Here is an 18221-nt window from a genome sequence, read left to right as displayed (position 1 = left end):
CATGCCGACCAACGAGCCTCGTACACTACACACTATCCTACACACTAGGGACGATTTACAATTCTTACCGAAGATAGTTAACCTACAAAATTTGTACGTCTTGGAATGTGGTGGGGAACCAGAGCTCCTGGAGAAAACCACATGGTCACAGGGAGAACGTACAAAATCCATACAGACAGCACCTGCAGTCTGGGTCGAACCCAGATCTCTGACGCTGCAAGGCAGCAACTCTACCATTGCGCCATCGTGCCGCCCATTCTTTTCTGAGCATCACAAATCTTTGGAATTGTCCCCCACAAAAAATTGGGGACTTCTCCTGTTCCTAATTCTAGCCGGTGGATGTAGATTATTTGAATGTTCAAAATTAAAAAAAAAAATTTTAAATATTTTATTTTATTAGAAGTACAGCCATATGGCACCAAAGTGCCTAATATATATTTTCATAATACATTTTATGTACAACTTCTTTTTTTTTTTTTTTGTTACACTGAAAAAAGATTAGAATAAGAAAAAGAAGTTAGATAGTAAAGGATAGAAAGATGTGAAATATACAGTGTGTGAAAAAAGAAAACGAGTAAATGAAGAAAGTTGAGAGAGAGAATAGAGAAAAGAAAGTAAAATAAAAAAGAAAAGAAAAGGAGATCATTATTTATAATCTTGACCAACCCTCGTCCAGTCCTGAAACAGTTATTTTTTACAATTGTGTTGCACCATATGATTCCCAAAAAAAAGGACGAATGGAGACCAACTCGTTATGAATTGGTCTGATTTATCCATTAGGAGGAATCGCATTTCCTCAAGATGAGCGGTGTCCAACATACTTGCAATCCACATTTTAAGCGTTGGTATTGATGTACCCTTCCAAAATTTAAGAATTAATTTTTTTGCTATTATTAAACCATAGTTAAGGAACAGATTTTGAGATGTGTTCAATTTATTCCCATCTTCCATTACGCCAAATATAATCATTTCAGTATTAGGTTCCATTCTTGTCTTGAATAATTTTGTAAATATTTCAAAAATATCATTCCAAAATCTATAAAGTTTTATGCAGGAAACTAAGGAGTGTGTTATAGTTGCCTTTTGGGCTAGACATTTATCACAAGTGGCGGATATATTTGGATAAAATTTGTTCAATCTTGTTTTTGAATAATATAATCTATGTACAATTTTAAATTGAATTAGATTATGTCTTACATTAATTGAACATTTGTGAATATATATCAGGTATTTATCCCATTTAACCTTCGTAATTTTTATCATTAGTTCCCGTTCCCACTCTTCTCTAAGTACCTCTGTCGATGGTAGGTCTATATTTAGAATACTATTATATAAATATGATATAAATTTTTGTGAGTCAGCTTCAATATTCATTGCTTCTTCCAATAAGTCAGGAGTCACTTTTTGATATCCTTGTATATATTTTTTCACGAAATCGCAAATCTGAAGATATTTAAAATATTGGTTGTTTTTCAATTTAAATTTTAATTGTAGTTGTTGGAATGATAGCAAGTTTCCCATTTCGTACATATCCCCGATCCTTCTAATTCCGAGACTTTCCCATTGGTTATATGTCTTATCAATAAGAGATGGTTTAAATAAAGGGTTATTCGCTATTGGCATTAACAGTGATAGATTTCTTAATTTTAAAGATAAATTTATTTGTTTCCAAATTCTTATTGTACCATATATAATTGGGTTCTTCTTATATATTGTGTTATTCAGTTTTTTTGGGGAGAAAAAAATCCCCAAAAGAAATTTGTTAAGGTAACATAACAGCATGGTTAAAAGAAAACTAGAATGAGCAAGACAGAATGTAAGCGCAGGAAGTTACAAATGTTAAAATGCTAACTGTAATTTTAAATGCAAAAATCCTTGTGATGTGAATTTAACTGGATATTGCTTTAGACAAAGGCATGGGTCTAATTGGGGATATTTGATCTAACACAGCACAGGAAGTGCTCAGGACTCAGAGCTAAGCGTAAACACTGGCAATCTTTGTCCTTTGACTCTATTCTCAGAGCATCTGGAATCAATTATATTAAGTGACTCACAAGCACTCAAAAGCATAATTCACCCGTTAAATCCTAAATGAACATTTCATACCTCTACAGCTAACAACCTTCTGGAGGCCCTATTTCATAAAGGAATATTTGTATACAGGCTGAATCTAGCTTTGATAGTACAACTCACAAGATGGACCACGAGATGCGGGACAAATACTTTTTTCTTCAATGCTTCCAAATGTACAAATGGATATAATCTTATAAAGGCAGTACAAGGGCAAGAAAGGCAAAAAACATTCATCACATGACCCCAAAAGGATCTGATAACATAGAAGCATTGGAATACTGCCAATGGTGTAAAAAACTAGCTTAAAGAGAGCACAGATGCTTTCCATGAGAGACCGCTAATCCAAACAAATAAAGACCACACAACTGCTAAATAGCAATTCTTCAACGAATACATTTAATGAAAGCCAGCTATACCTTTACAAAGGATCTCGCATGTCAATTATAAACCAATAGCTTTGTTTCTTTTATTGCAATATGGCAACAAGATGCACGGCACAATCAGTCTGCAATGGTGTATTTCCTGTACACGGCCAGTAATCCCCCATCTACCTTCTGTTATCATAATTCGTGCTATTAACATATAATCAATTCATAAAATTTTCAGCTTCTATACCTCACACCTATCGGTAGTCTATCATAAAATTCAAGGACTCGTGTTAGGATACAATTGCCACGAGGCTACTTGTATACAGGATATAGTTACTGGGACAAGCATGAAAAACAATTCTGCAAGTATTCTGAAATAGCAGCATAGTTTAGTTGATAAAACCTTCCCTGGCAAACTTAAATGGAGGCCTACTTTGCTATCAAGTTCACACCTAGCCCAAGGATACAAATCAAAAGTTGAGATGGCACTAAGCAATAGCGGTTTAAAATGTTATATGGTTTATAGATTAAATATAAAACTAATTCAAGTAAAGCAATGTTCCATAAAGCTTTATAAACTATAAATGAGGCCACCACAGGTCTGAAGCAATTAATTTCTTAAAAATGACAGCAATTTGCTTACAGGAAAAATAGGGCTACGAAAGATATCAGCTCATCTGCGCTACATTCAGCTCTGGATCAGCTTGACAACAAGAACACCATGTCAGTATACTATTCATCAGCCCGGCACATAGATGCAATCACGAAAAGGTTCATCAGCACCTCTACTTTCTTAAAAGTTTAAAGAGATTCAGCATGTCGCTGAATACTCTAATAAATCTCTACAGATGTCCTGTAGAAAGTATCCTGACTGGTTGCATCATGGCCTGGTATGGCAATTCCAGTACACAGGACACAAGAGGATGCAGAGAGTGGTGGACTCTGCACAGTCCGTCATGGGTATGAGCCCTCCCCACCATCGGAATTATCTACACAAGGTGCTATCCCGTCGTGGTGGCATCTATCATCAAGATTCCATACCAACTGGCCCATGACTTCCTCTCTGATAAGCAACTGATAGGCAGGAGGTATAGAAGCCCAAAGTCCCACTGCATTTAGCCTTTAGCAATGGAGGAGGCCAAGGACAAAAAGATCAATATGGGAATGGAAAGGAGAGTTAAAATGACCAGCAACCGGGAGCTCCAGCAAACCTTGCAGGACAGATAGCAAGTGTTCGGCAAAGCGGTTGTCGTTACCAAAAGCTAGTGGATTACTATTGGTAATGATGGCTTCTCTTTAAGAAAGTAATAGAATGAATACATAAACACTGATTTACATGAATCAAAAATACATAGTAAAAACTTGCTTAACTTTACTTTCTAAACCTAGAATATTGCAGCAATTTTGTTTTTTTTGCAGTTTATTTCTTTGTAGTTGGGTACAGCTATTGACTTTTATTCTAAAAAACAGTTGGCTGAGGCACCGCAAGGGTTGGAACCCTGGGAAGACATATGGTTGTCATCTAAGTAACACAAAGCAAATATGTTTTCTTAAGGAATTCATGGTTCTCAAAGGCTCGCAGAAAAATTCTTCAAAGTATTGCATACATTTGGTCTGAATCAGTGAATTCTCCACACAAAGTTGCCAAAGTCTCATTTACAGGTTTGAGGAAAAACAATTCTGGTAGTGAACATTTAGAAATTATCTTATAAAGCAAATTTTATTCATTTCATCCAATATATATTAGAAATAAATGCTCACAATAAATTGGGATGGTACTTTCATTTAGATTTAAATTCATTAAGAATTCATTGAAAGTTCAAGGGCAGAAATTGTTAACATTGGAAACCGTTTTAATGGAAGTGGCACGAGAACTAGAGGGAAAAAGAAAGTTTGTTTCCATGCATTTTTGCATGCAAATGTGTGGCTGAAACAGACAGTGGAAACAGATTCACAAATAAATATTTGGATAGCCAGCAATCACAATGGGCCAAATCACAAATTAACACAGTATTAGAGGCAAATTATTTCATTATGGCTTTACTGATTTTTTGCTCAAACTCCCCAACTAAATATTCAGCAATACACTTTTCTGCATGCTTCAGCAAGTTTTTTGTAAGCATTGAAAGTTCAATTTTGAATGTTCTTACCGAATGTCTCTCCTTCGTCAGGAAGTGCTTTATATATGATAGCAAATCACTAACAATTTTCTTTTTAATTTTGAAACAGCAAATGATGCAGTTGCTGGGAGTCTGAAATAAACAGCTGGAATAAAGTAGATCAAACAACATCTTTGAAAGGAGAATTAGGGATAACCTTTCCGGTCAGTTGTGACGACGAGTCTTTTTCCGGAAATGTGAAATATTTGTGACCTGCTGAGCATCATCAATTGTTTAAATCTTTTCTGGCTCTTGTGCCAATCCGTTAAACCTGTATTCACTGGTTACTGCCATAACATTTTTCCTTATTTACTCTTATCAAAATCATTCTGATGTTAAGCATCCTGTTAAACATATGTGTTCCAAGAACAAGCACCCAATTTTCCCTGTCTCACTACACAACTCTAGCACCTTTATAGTAAATCTCCCCTCTAAAGCTTTAGCATCCATCTGATTTTTGTTGTTTATTTACTCTCAATCTGAGCGTCACTGTCAATACCAGGTTTTCTGAATTGCTCACAAAATGGTAGGCCATATTGGTAGGTCTGGGATGACATATTGGCCATATCCAGTTGGCTGACATTTGTGAAACAGAAAGCTCCATGAGATTATATGTAAATATTTTAAAAAACATTAATAATTTCAGATTATTAATCAGACTTTAAACGATGCAACTACTGTGGTGAAATTTAGATTTTAGGTTTACGAATGTTCCTGAAACAATGTCCTAAAGCCAGCCAGGCCAGACCATAGTTTTAAAAGGATTTTAACATCAATTTCCTTTATACACTGCTATTACTCTTTTGGTAAAGCCAAATATCCCATATAAAAGCCTTTTTTAAATCGTACTGACATCTTCAGAAATTTGTGCCCTTATACATTTATACTTTGTGCCCTTGTACTCTCATATCTGTACTTGCTGTAAAACTATAACATTTAGTTCATATTAGCTCTCATCATTCTTCGCTGCTGGCAAATTCATTTCACTTGCACTTTATGTGCAATGTGACGAATAAAACTGATTATATTGTATTGATTGTATCAGCAGATACAATTCCACACTGTTACTTTACACTTCATCTGTCATTTCGGTAATTAGATTCCTCAATTTCAATTGTACTTTCAACCTTTTGTCGTTGAAATTTTACCTTAACAAATTTTACTCTGTATTCAAGGTCATTGGAGCGACGCGCTGGAGCTCTGGCGAGCTGGACCGCCGAGAGCAACATCTCCGGGCTGCGGGTCTGCGGAGCGGAGAGGCGGCGTGCGGAGAGGCGGCAATGCGGAGAGGCGGCGCCGACTTTTTCATCGGGAGCCTGGGAGCTCCAAACCGGCGCGGCCTTGTCGGCTTCGGCAGCTGCGGGATCCAACCAGGAAGTGGCCGTTCCAAGTGGCCCAGCCGCCGAAAGGACTCTCCCGACGCCGGGGCAAGACCACCCGGTGAGAACGGCCAGGGACATCGGGCCTCCGTAGAGGCAATTGCGGTGGCCTCAATAGGCCTGACTTTGGGGTGAACATGGGGTGGGGACTGGACATTGTGCCTTCCTCCACAGTGCTATCCACTGTGGGGGGATGATTTTTTTTGTCTAATTGTAGTCCTTGTAGGTCTGTGTCCAAGATGGCCGCCGTGAAGGGAGAGTGGACGATGGCGCGCTTTGGCTGCCGCTGCTCCCTCTTCACACTGTGTTTTTGATTTTCTGTTTTTGGATTGAATTCTGTTTTTAATTTGTGTCTCTGTGATGTCTTTATTACTTGTTATATTCCGATTATATGTTATTCCGATTACTATGTAAGGTGTCCTTGAGATGTCTGAAAGGCGCCCATTAAATAAAATTTATTATTATTATTATTATTATTATTATTATTATTATGTATCCAAAAGAGAAGTGGTCTGAAATCTAGTCCTTGAGGAATAAAAATGTGCATCTTTCTCCAGTCCATTACTCTAGCCCATTTTATAATCTATGATGTCACTGCCTGGTTAACCGCATAGGTTTCATTTTTGTTCATTATACAGAGTTGGAGTTGGTGTGGGTGAGATGCACAAACTGGAAGCTTACGGTCAATTCAAAAAGTTCATGACTGTTAGAAAGTGGGAAACCATTTTATTGACATTGTCAATAAAAAGTCTCAGGACATGTTATTGCAGTGGCATATAGGTATGACAGAAGTAGATTTTAGTCTTTTGAAAATGGATAGGACATGTTGCTGGAAGTTAAACTCTGGGCCAAAGTAGTACGTTCATGGCTCAAGTGGCAACGTATGACTTCATTATCATTGTTTTCTGCAAAATCTGGTTTAGCTAGATGCTGTTGCACTTGTGTTCATTTTCATTGATATGACCTAACTCAGTTATGTATTCTTAGAGCTAATAACACAATAAAAAGGACAATATTTGATATAATCTACAGATAATTATTAAAAGTCCATGCAACATATTTTCTGTACATGTGTCCTGAAAGCTACCACACCTAGATTTGTGGATTTTTACTCTAATTACAAAATGAATGGTATCAATTATTCTCCCACAATAACTTGCAATTTGGGGTGTTCAGCATAATGCTTTACCATTACTGGATTGCACAGACTCCTTAAATAACTTGCACAATATGATTATCTAATTCACAACATGCCATCTGGCCACTTCGCCTTTCAAAATCTCCATTGCTGATATTTTAGCTTAGCACCAATTTTCTGATTTGCACATATCCCTTGACTTTTAAAAATCTGTCAAAAGAGGCTTTTAGATAGGTACATGAATACCCAGGACTGGGAGGGATATGGGTTACTTGCTGGTATAACATAACATCATACACAGCATAGACATCATAACCCATAGGGTCTGTTCCTGTGTTGTGCCTTTCTATATTCTATGCTATCTTTAACATACTGAACTTCCAAAAACCTCTAGCACAGATTTATTACTTTCCATTAAATGCATTTGCAATTTCAATCTTATGGCATGGAAATTAATCATTATGTTTACATTGATTAGTACGGGAGTCAGACGTTATGGGGAGAAGACAGGAGAAGGGATGGAAGGAGAGCGAGATCAGACATGATTGAATGGGGGAGTGGACTTGATGGACCGAATGGACTAATTCTGCTCCTATCACTTATGTCCTTAGGACCTTAACTCTTCTTACCTTAGTCTGGACTGCCAACTGGTTTCTAATTTAGCTTAATGGGGGACAGAAACATCTGACAGTTCAGACAAATAAACAGTTTTACTTATGAACAGAATTCCCACAGGCTAATCAATAGCATGATAGATATACTATGATTGAGCACAATTTCATCCTCATTCATTAAATAAATCATTTGTAATCTATATCTCACTATATCATCGTCTATATCTCTCGTTTCCTATACCCCTGACTCTCTGTCCGATGAAGGATCTTGACTCGAAATCTCACCTATTCCTTTTATCCAGAGATGCTGCCTGACCCACTGAGTTACTCCAGCTTTTTGTGTCTATCTTTGGTTTAAACCAGCATCTGCAGTCCCTTCCTACACATCTCATTAATTAGCATTTGTTCAAGTGCAATTTACCTCCAAGATCAAATCATTACTGGATGGTCAAGAAGAAAGAATCATTAGACCTGGTTCAAACAATAACATTGTAATTTCAACCTTTGGGACAGTATTGCACAGTTGGATTTGCAACAGTTAATTTCATAAAAAGACTTGCAAATATGTAATAAAAGGATAATAATAAAAGGGCATGCAAAGATAGACATCTGTTTTTTTGCTGAGTTACTGACAATCTTAGGGATGCTGCAATTGGCTCTGGCATCTGGGGGTTGGTAAGGTGGAAATGCATCAGGGCTCTCTTCCTCATTGTTAGTTATCTGCTGCCTAGCAAAGATCTAGTGTCACATTATGGAACCTATTTTTTCCCCCATTGGTGTCTGCACAGACTGTACAGACTGATATATGGCTAACTACTGCTAAAAGAATTCAAAGCCTTAGGGCATTCAAACATTTACGATGGGCCATAAAACTTCTTTGTAAGAGAGATAGCATACTTAGCTAATTGTAAACAAGCTAGTTCCAGCGTTTGTGCAGCTGACAACTAACATGTTGAACAAAGGCGTATATTCGACCTGATCAAAGTGCAAATTTCCCATCAGAGCAAGACTGGGCACGTTAAAGTGCAGGCTTACACTGATGATGAAACATATGAAGGACAAAGGAAATTTCCCAAAAAAATTTGATTTAAAGTTCCTTGCATTTCCCATTAATGAAATTGGAGGGGAAAGAAAATCTCTTCTTCATATTTCAAAATATATATTTCCAAGGTAAACAGGGGCAAACGACAATCCAAAATAACCATAGAAATCCTAGAATTACATGGTCAATGGCAAAATGACAACGGCAGTTTCGTGATTTAGATGTTAAATCCCTCATTGATACGAGCATCCTGTATATTTGTACACGTGTACATATTCTATATTTCCAGCACTCTTACTTTCATTTGAGTACACACTCTATTTAAAAGTTAACCACATCCTCCAGATGTGCAGCATAAACAATGGCTTATGTTAATCAACCGCTACATTTACAACTCACAATTTGGACCCCAGAAAAGCCATAAGGCCATGATAATGTCACACAAAGTATAATTTTCTACGCAAACAACATTAACTTAATGCATTTATCCCGGAAAAACAGTCACAATCTCATGTTGTTTTTTTGCGCAACAAGCATTGCACACACTGTTGTTAGCCTGTATGATGTCCTGCTTAATTAAATCTGAGTGTTTCTGCCAACTCTGAACCCTTGATTGAAAGGGTGTAAAACAAGCTTAGACAATAGCTCCAAAGTAAGCTCCAATAATAATATAAATGAGAAGAATTGCATGACGCAAAATGTCCAGTATTACCTGCAGACTGCCAAGAAATGCAACCCATGCAATGGCATTAAACAAATGATAAATATTAATAATTCAAATTGTTTCCATTAATTTCTACTCAAAGTTAAAAAAATGTATTTCAAAAACCTCACTGTTAACTGACAATCATTAATTTTCTATAAATTAACCAACCCAGAATAGCAAGATTACATCTTAATCCTACTTGAGTAATTTGTGTGTAGAAGGTTTTCTTTACAAAAATTATTAACTAATTGCAAATTGATGATTGACCTGCAGCCCAATGCTGTAACACACGATTCACATTATTCGCACAAATACAAATTTGTTATAAAAAGTTTAGAAGTCACAACTCATTCTAAATAAAATTATATCTCATTTCACAATTTAGCTATATATTCTTCCAATCAATGATGACATTTGGAACACTTCACTTCATTGGTTGTACAATTTGAAATTTACTTTGTAATTTTGTAAAACAAATCATTTAAATGATCACATTTGTTCTATCGTATTAAATAGCATTCAGGCTAATGAGACCGAGTGGCCTACTCCTAATTCCCTGACTTGAATATAAAGAATAAACACTTGTGATACTAAAATAATAAATGAAATCAGAAATTGTTGCTAGGACAACCCGTTTGAGTAACTAATGTGTTGCCATTGTATGTTAATAGGCAGCTCTTTGTGAGTTCTTTCTCAAATTTATCCAGTTGATATTTTGATCCAAAATGCCATCTTGAGTAATAACTAACAATTTATATTTATGAAAATCTTTAATGCAGCAAAAAATGCCCAACCCACTGCATCAAAATTATCAAACAAAGTCTTACAGATTCAGATTCAACTTTAATTGTCATTGTCAGTGTACAGTACAGAGACAACGAAATGCAGTTAGCATCTCCCTGGAAGAGCGACATAGAATATGATTTCAATAAATAAATCTATGTACATGTATACAGACATAGTGTTTTTCCTGTGGGAGGAGTGTCCGGGGGGGGGGGGGGGGGGGGGGGGGTGATTGGCAGTCACCGAGGTACATTGTTGAGTAGTGTACACTTACACTGAGCAACCCAAGAAGAGATGGTATTGATGAACATGACGAACATTTTAAAGCCATGGAAGTGCGAGCTCAATGATAGATAGCAATATGGTAATGACTAAATGATTCAATTTCTTCTCAAGATGATGCTGATAATTAGAGCCAGGAATTGCCATGTGCATTTTCATGCCTTTTTTGATGATTTCACCAGGATAATGCCTTTTTTCATGATCGAGTGCCTAAATCAGCCTTTTTTGCAGTTTTGCTAAAAGGTCGTGCTATTTTCTCTAGTTGTACCGTGATTACAACGATGTTTTCTATGTTAACACGTTAATATTAATGTTTTAATTAACATGTTAACATAGTATAACAAGAAAAGTTCCACCACCGGGGCGAAACCGTCGGTCATTCATTCGTTCGTGCCTCTGCCCACAGCAACTTCAACATTGTTGCATAGAAAATTAGAGAGGAAGTTGCATGCAACAAAATATGGATCTCAATACACGAGACAACCGATACTGTGGGGAGTTATGTTGCCAATGCGGTCATCGGTACACTGGAGGCAGGTCCTCCATCAAAGGAGTATTTGATGACATTTGGAAGTATTAGGGAAGTCAAACAGCTCAACTATTGCTCAGTTGTTTACATCTTCACTTGCTGTACTTTGGCCAGAAGGTACAAAACAAGAGAATGTTCTTCTGTTTGTGACTTCATTTTATTCCCCAAAATGTTGCATTTGACATGCTTAGCTCAAGGACTTCATAGAATTGTCAAGCACATACGTAGCTTGTTTCCAAATGTCGATCACCTAGTTTCCAATGTCAAGAAAATCCTCCTCAAAGCACCGTCACATGTACAGTTGTTCAAGGAAATGGCACCCGAGATTCAGCTACCTCCTCAGCCCGTTTTGACCAGGTGGGGTACATGACTCTCTGCTGTACTCTACTATGCTGCAAATTTTGAAAAGATAAAATAAATCGTCAACTGTTTTGAAGAAGAATCTGCTGCAGTCAGGATCGTCAGTGAAATCATGGAGAAAAAGTCCCTCCACCATGATCTTGTGTTTATTGCTTCCAATTTTGCAAACTTCCCACAAGCTATCACTTCCCTTGAGAAACGTGCGAAACATTAGTGAATAACTTGCAGGTTTTCAACAAAATAACTGACGAGATTTGTAAAGTTCCTGGCGATGTAGGTAAAGACATATAAGGAAAATGTGAGAGAGTGATTTTAGCTAAAAAAGATCTTGAAGAAATAGAAAACATTGCTAAAGTTCTCAAAGGTAGTTGTAATGCACAAGATATCAACATGAATATAGAGTCTGTAGCTTGTTTTGGGTATGCACCAGTTACCTCAGCTGAGGTAGAAATAAGTTTTTCACAACTGAAGCATATTCTGTCTGACAGGCGGCATAGTTTAACACCAGATAATTTGAAAAAAATTCTAGTAATTATGTGCAACGGCAACTTTGGTCATTTAATGTAGTATATATTATCATTTTAAACCATATTTTGGTGGTGGAAATAATGCCTTATGTCAATAAATGTCCTTTTTTGTAATTATATGATGCTTTTTTGCCTGCCTATTTCAGAATTTTTTAATGCCTAAACATACTGATAATGCTATACATCGGGATGCTATACATCAACATCGGGAGCCTGGGAGCTCCAAACCGGCGCGGCCTTGTCGGCTTCGGAAGCCGCGGTCTCCGGTAAGAACCGTTCCAGGTGGCCCAGCAGCTGAGAGGACTCTCCCGACGCCGGAGCAACAGCACCCGGCGAGAACGGCCAGGAACATCGGGCCTCCGTAGAGGCAACTGTGGAGGCCTCAATAGGCCTGACTTTGGGAGAACTGGGGATGGGGACTGGACATTGTGCCTTCCCCCACAGTGGTAACCATTGTGGGGGGATGATTTTTGTGTGTAAGTGATTATTTCAGTTTGTGTCCAAGATGGCTGTCGGAAGGGAGAGTGTACGCTAGTGCGGTTTAGCTGCCGCTGCTCTCTCTCTTCACATTGTGTTTTTGATTTTTTTTGTCTTTGGATCGAATTCTGTCTTTAATTTGTGTATTGGTGATGTCTTTATTATTTATTTTACTCCGATTATATGTTTTTTACTCTTGTTAAATTCTGTAAGGTGTCCTTGAGACTTTTGAAAGGCGCCCATAAATAAAATTTATTATTATTATTATTATATAGAAGCTGTGGTTAACATCATATATATATATAAGTTCAAGTTTGTGAAATGGGGCTCACTTCTCTGGGGTGAGAGTGGTGCCAACAGAGTCACTGCTTAAAATAATTTTTTAAAAAAGGATTAATTTCAAAAGCACCCCTCCCATCTAGAGGTAAAAAAAGTGGATAGCATCTGGCAAACTGGACTGGCGTAAACAGAAGACTAGTTAAGTAATCGATGCGTTTGGAAAGATGAAACCTCGTAAGTCATGATGTACTGTAACATAACCAGTCTTTTAAAAATATATAATATACTAATTGCAAATTCATTAGAAGCAGGCCAAGCTATACAAATAAAGAAATGCTGAAATATATACCAGGTAATGTTCGCATCTATAAAATATAAAGTTATAATGTATCAGATTCAAATAAAGGCACACAGCCAAATCTTCCCCCAGTACTTTAAATATGTTCTACCACCATAATTTTAATTACTACAAAACAATTCCCTGATAGGGACATGGTTTTACACTAAAGCAAGTCAGTTATTAGAAGCCAATTCGGATTTAAAAATTGAATATTTAGGAAATGCATCTAACAAGGTCTATTAACATTTAACAAACTAACATTTAACAGCAACATATTAAAACAGTTCAACAAACTAAGCAATCCTTTAAACAATAAACAGTGCTGGAGGATCTCAGGTCAGACATCATCTGCGGAGGAAACAGACAGGTGATGTTTCAGGTCGGAACCTTTCTTCAGACTGATATAGAGTAAGGAGGAGAAAGCTGAAAGAGGTGGAGGCGAGGCAATGTCTGGCAAGTTGTGGAAGGATACAGGTGAGGGGCAGGGGAGAAGGGTTGATTGAGAGATGGGTGGAGATGGTGACAACGTGTAGAGATGAAAAGGAGACAAAAGGGTAAGAGACTAGCAAAGAGGATAAATTAAATGTAAATCTGGAGGGAGGGATATGGGTGTAAGGAACAACGGAGAGTAGAAGGAGGTGGGATAAAAGTAAAAGTGGGGAACGAGAAAATTGAATGAGTGGGAGATGAGCTCATCTGCTGTAAAACACCAAATATTCTAGTTGGTAATCAATTCAGATAGGTAATCAACCTGAAACTAACTAATCTCCCTCCCTTACGATCTATTCGTCACTTTTGCCAAAGCGCACTTTATGCTCTCTTTGAAGTTGCACATTTCAATCCGCTAGGATCAACTCCAACAACATCCCAGAGTATTATAAAGGACATTTCCCACCCCGGACGCTCCCTGTTTGAACTGTTGCCGTCAGGCAGACGGTACAGATCTACAAGGACAAGGACAAACAGACTTAAAAACAGTTTTTACCCCACTGCTATAAAGGCACTAAATGTAGCCGCCAAGGAACGCAGGGGCGATACATACTAAGGGACTGTGGTACACTGTGAAATCGACAGAAGGATGTAGGGTTGGGTGTTTATGCGTGCTATTTTCATGATATTTATTTTAGTTGTTTATCTTTTTTTAAATATTTTACCTTGTATGTATCGTTAGCTTTTAGAAATGTTTGAATGGTGCACTGACTGGCTGACATTTTTAAATTTCGTTGTACATGGTTCATGTTACAATGACAATAAAGAAACTATTCTATTCTATTCTATTCTATTCTATTCTATCATTCAACCTAATGTACCTTGCAGAAGCTAAATCTCAGCTCCCAACTCTCTAAATATTCTCACCATTGTCTCCCAGATAATTATTCCTGGAGATATCTTCCCTACAACCTTGACATCTTCCCAATACTGCTCATCTTGCTTCTACTTCCAACCCAAGATGTACAGAGGGGCAGTCCTAATAGATAATATCTCAGCCTGTTCTTGCCCCACATATATTCTAACCTTAACTCTGTTTTTTCCCCCATTGTTCAGTCCTTTTCTACTTTCATTTGTGACATCTCCAATACTATGGGCACACGCATAGGCCCCAGCTATGCCTGCCTCTTTGTAGGGTCCCCAAACTCTCCCTTCACTACATTGACAACTACATTGGTGCTACCTCCTGCACCCATGCAGAACTCACTGACTTCATCCATTTCACCACTAACTTCCATCCAGCACTCAAATTCACCTGGGCCATTTTCAACATCTCCCTACCTTTTCTAGACCTCACCATCTCAGGTAACAGACTACTGACCAACATTTACCATAAACCCACTGACTCCCATGGCTATCTGGACTACACTTCTTCCCACCCTGCTTCCTATAAGGACTCTACCCCCCTACTCCCAATTCCTCCGTCTATGCCGCATCTGCACCCAGGATGAGGTGTTCCAAACCAGGGCATCGGAGATGTCCTCATTCTTTAGGGGAACGGGAGTTCCCCTCTTCTACTATAAATGAGGCTCTCATCAGGGTCTCCTCTATATCCCGCAGCTCCGCTCTCACTCCCCATCCCCCTACACGTAACAAGGACAGAGTCCCCCTTATCCTCACCTTTCACCCGTCGCATACAACATATAATCCTCCGACATTTTCGCCACCTCCAACTGTACCCCACCACTGGTCACATCTTCCCATCTCCTCCCCTTTCTGCTTTCCACAGGGACCATTCCCTCCATAATTCGACATTCCGTGAATGCTTTTGTTTCCGATTGTTAGAATCTGCAGGTTTTTTTTGTTTTAAGTTTCAAACAGCAATCTTGCTTTAATTAGGTACAATTAAATCCTTTCAGGTCCATGTTTTCAAATTAGAAAATTTTGAAATTAATCTTAAAACTTATACAGATATTTGGCCAGAATTGGACTGTCAATCATTTGAGGAAATCACTGACTTATGTGGATAAGAAATGAATTATTTCCAGATGAAACCACAATTTTCAGATGAAACCACAAATTAAAAGGATCATTTGTTTCTACACTTCTGTGCATCAAGCAAAACCATCAGTGACCTCCAGGCTCCCTACGTCCACTACTCATTAGCACAGGAGAGAATAAGAAATAGTAATTAGATAATTCTGGCTTTAAATTTAAAAAAGGAAGCACATTGAAGAGACCAGTCTTCAATCTATTCTTATTCTGTTTCCAAGCTATGTTCACATTTTCTTCATCTGAAATGTCAACTACATAGCTAATTGATGTGGAGTAATTTGCTCCCCAATTGTTATCAGGCCATATTTGTTCTTGTATCCCAAGAACAAGATTGCCATAACAACCCCTGGTAAATTCAATCGTTTTAAGTTCTCAGGTCAGAACACTGTTTACAATTGACGAGAACAAGTTGTCCAATAACTCTGAATTTATCCAGCTAACAGCTGGGTAATACAGACTAAACCAGTGTTGCACAACATGCAGTTTGTAGTCTACATATCTATGGGATGTTCCTGTCTGGTTTACCTCAATGTTGCAAGTCTATTATTCTCATACTCGCATTTCCCTCAGTACCCCCAAACTGCGTCATGATCAATGAAACTCAGACACATTTTTAATCTAAATAGCAGACCCTGCATTTAGAAATGTTTTTGAAAATTATTAATTCACATGCCAGACTTACCAGTCTGTTAAATTTGACCCAGGAACATTCATAAATGTCATCCTTACATAAACCACATCAAGCACATATGAATTTTATGTTTCAATTATTTTTCCTTTCATTCTTCCAAACTCCAGACATTATAGAGCCAGACTGCTTCACCCTTCTCATACAATATCTATCCCTTCACCCCAGTAGTCAAATCACCTATTGTGTCTAACCTTCCATAGATGGGTAACCAGATCTAAACACATTATTTCAGGTGTGGGATCACATTGGGGCCCTATATAATTGTACTCAAATCCTCTTAACCAAAGATCCTATAGCGGAGATCTTTGCTCTTAACACTAAAAGGCCAGTGTGTCATTTGCCTTCCTGATTGCTTGCTAATAAACACATCAGCTTTCAAGTGCTTCCCATACATGGATTTCCTGCACCTTTCAATTTATCATATAAAAAGTTTGAACTATTTTTCTTCTATCAAGGTGGATGACCTCACATTTTGATAGGTTGGAGCAGATGCCACAATTGGAGTATTGTGATCAGTTTTGAACACCCTGCTATAGGAAGGATGCTGTTAAGCTGAAAAGAGTGCAGAGATGATTTACGAGGATGTTGCCTGGAGTTGAAGGCCTGAGGTACAGGGAGAGGTTGGACAATAAAACACATGAAGATTTGTCAAGTATAATTTACCTCTCCTAAATGCATGCTAATGCTGTGTAAACACATCATTTCCTGTGCGCCATTACCATCTTCCCCTTCGGCTCCTAGATTCTATAAAACACACTCAATTAACAGGCATTAACCCACTGTGAATTTCTAGGTCTAGCGAACTCTGGACTAGACAATTCCAAAGATTCTCGATCCACAGTGAAGAGGCTTTTCATTCTACTTCTCAATTGTCAGATGACTTTCTCACACCAACCATTTATTCTACTCATCCAGGGAAAATTACTACTCTGTCCTGCAAATCCCAAGAGACCACCTCTCGTGCTTTCTGATTAACTGAGGAAGCTGTATCATCCACTGGCTTCGCATCCACTTTCACATTCTTTTGGGGCATTAAAATGGACAACAAATGTAACTGTTCTGAAGGTCAGCAGCAATGGGCTAATTTCTTTTCCTGTGATTTAAACAAATGCTGGAAAATTATGCAGGTCAGTCAGCATGTAAAATGAGGGGTCACTTGGCACGAGAAAAAAGAATCAGAGTAAATATTTCAGCACCTTTCAGACACATGAACTCCAATCCAACATCACGTGATTCCCATCAAACTAATCAAGAATTTATCTATCTCTGCTTTAAAAATATCCATTGACGGCCTCCACAGCCTTCTGTGGCAAAACATTCCACAGATTCACCACCTCTGACTAAAGAAATTCCTTTTCATCTAATTATTAAAGAAACGTATTTTAATTCTGGGGCTATGACCTCTAGTCCTAGATTCTCCCACGTGGAAACATCCATATCCACTCTATCCAAGCCTTTCACTATTCAGTATGTTTCAACATGGTCCCCCCCTCATTCTTCTAAACTCCAGCGAGTATAGGCCCAGTGCCATCAAACGCTCATCATAAGTTAACCCACCCATTCTTGGGATCATTCTTGTAAATCTCCTCGGGACCCTCTCCAGGGTCAGCACATCCTTCAGATTATGGTGCCCAAAATTGCTCGGTTATAGACAATAAATAGAATTTTAACACGTGTCCTTGTTATCGAGATGTTGTATGGCCAAAATGTATGTATGGCCAGGGAGAGGCCTCAGTCATGTAAAGGGAGGAACTGCAGATGCTAGTTCAAATCGAAGATAGACACTAAATGCTGGAGTAACTCAGCGCGTCAGGCAGCATCCCTGGAGAGAAGGAATGGGTGATGTTTTGGGTTGAGACCCTTCTTCAGACTAGTCAGGGAAAAGAAAGAACAAAATTATGGAAGAAAGAGCAGTGTCTGAAGAAGGGTCTTGACCCGAAATGTCACCCATTCCTTTTCTCCAGAGATGCTGCCTGTCCCGCTGAGTTAT

The 18221-nt window shown here is 38.1% G+C and overlaps 1 protein-coding gene and 1 long non-coding RNA gene across 8 annotated transcripts in view; one reads left to right on the top strand and one right to left on the bottom strand.

The window, feature by feature from the left end:
* The window catches only part of LOC116966763 (RNA binding protein fox-1 homolog 2-like), a 209913-nt gene that overhangs the window by 176718 nt on the left and 14974 nt on the right, over positions 1-18221 (bottom strand). The window lies entirely within an intron of this gene.
* Positions 10977-17990, top strand: LOC116966764. The gene is made up of 3 exons (XR_004410068.1): positions 10977-11047; positions 12916-12919; positions 17977-17990. It is a non-coding gene; the product is annotated as an uncharacterized LOC116966764 (long non-coding RNA).

Source organism: Amblyraja radiata, chromosome 38 (genome assembly GCF_010909765.2).
Source record: "Amblyraja radiata isolate CabotCenter1 chromosome 38, sAmbRad1.1.pri, whole genome shotgun sequence".
In the NCBI taxonomy this organism is placed as follows: domain Eukaryota; kingdom Metazoa; phylum Chordata; class Chondrichthyes; order Rajiformes; family Rajidae; genus Amblyraja; species Amblyraja radiata.
This window is presented reverse-complemented; position numbering and strand designations above follow the sequence as displayed.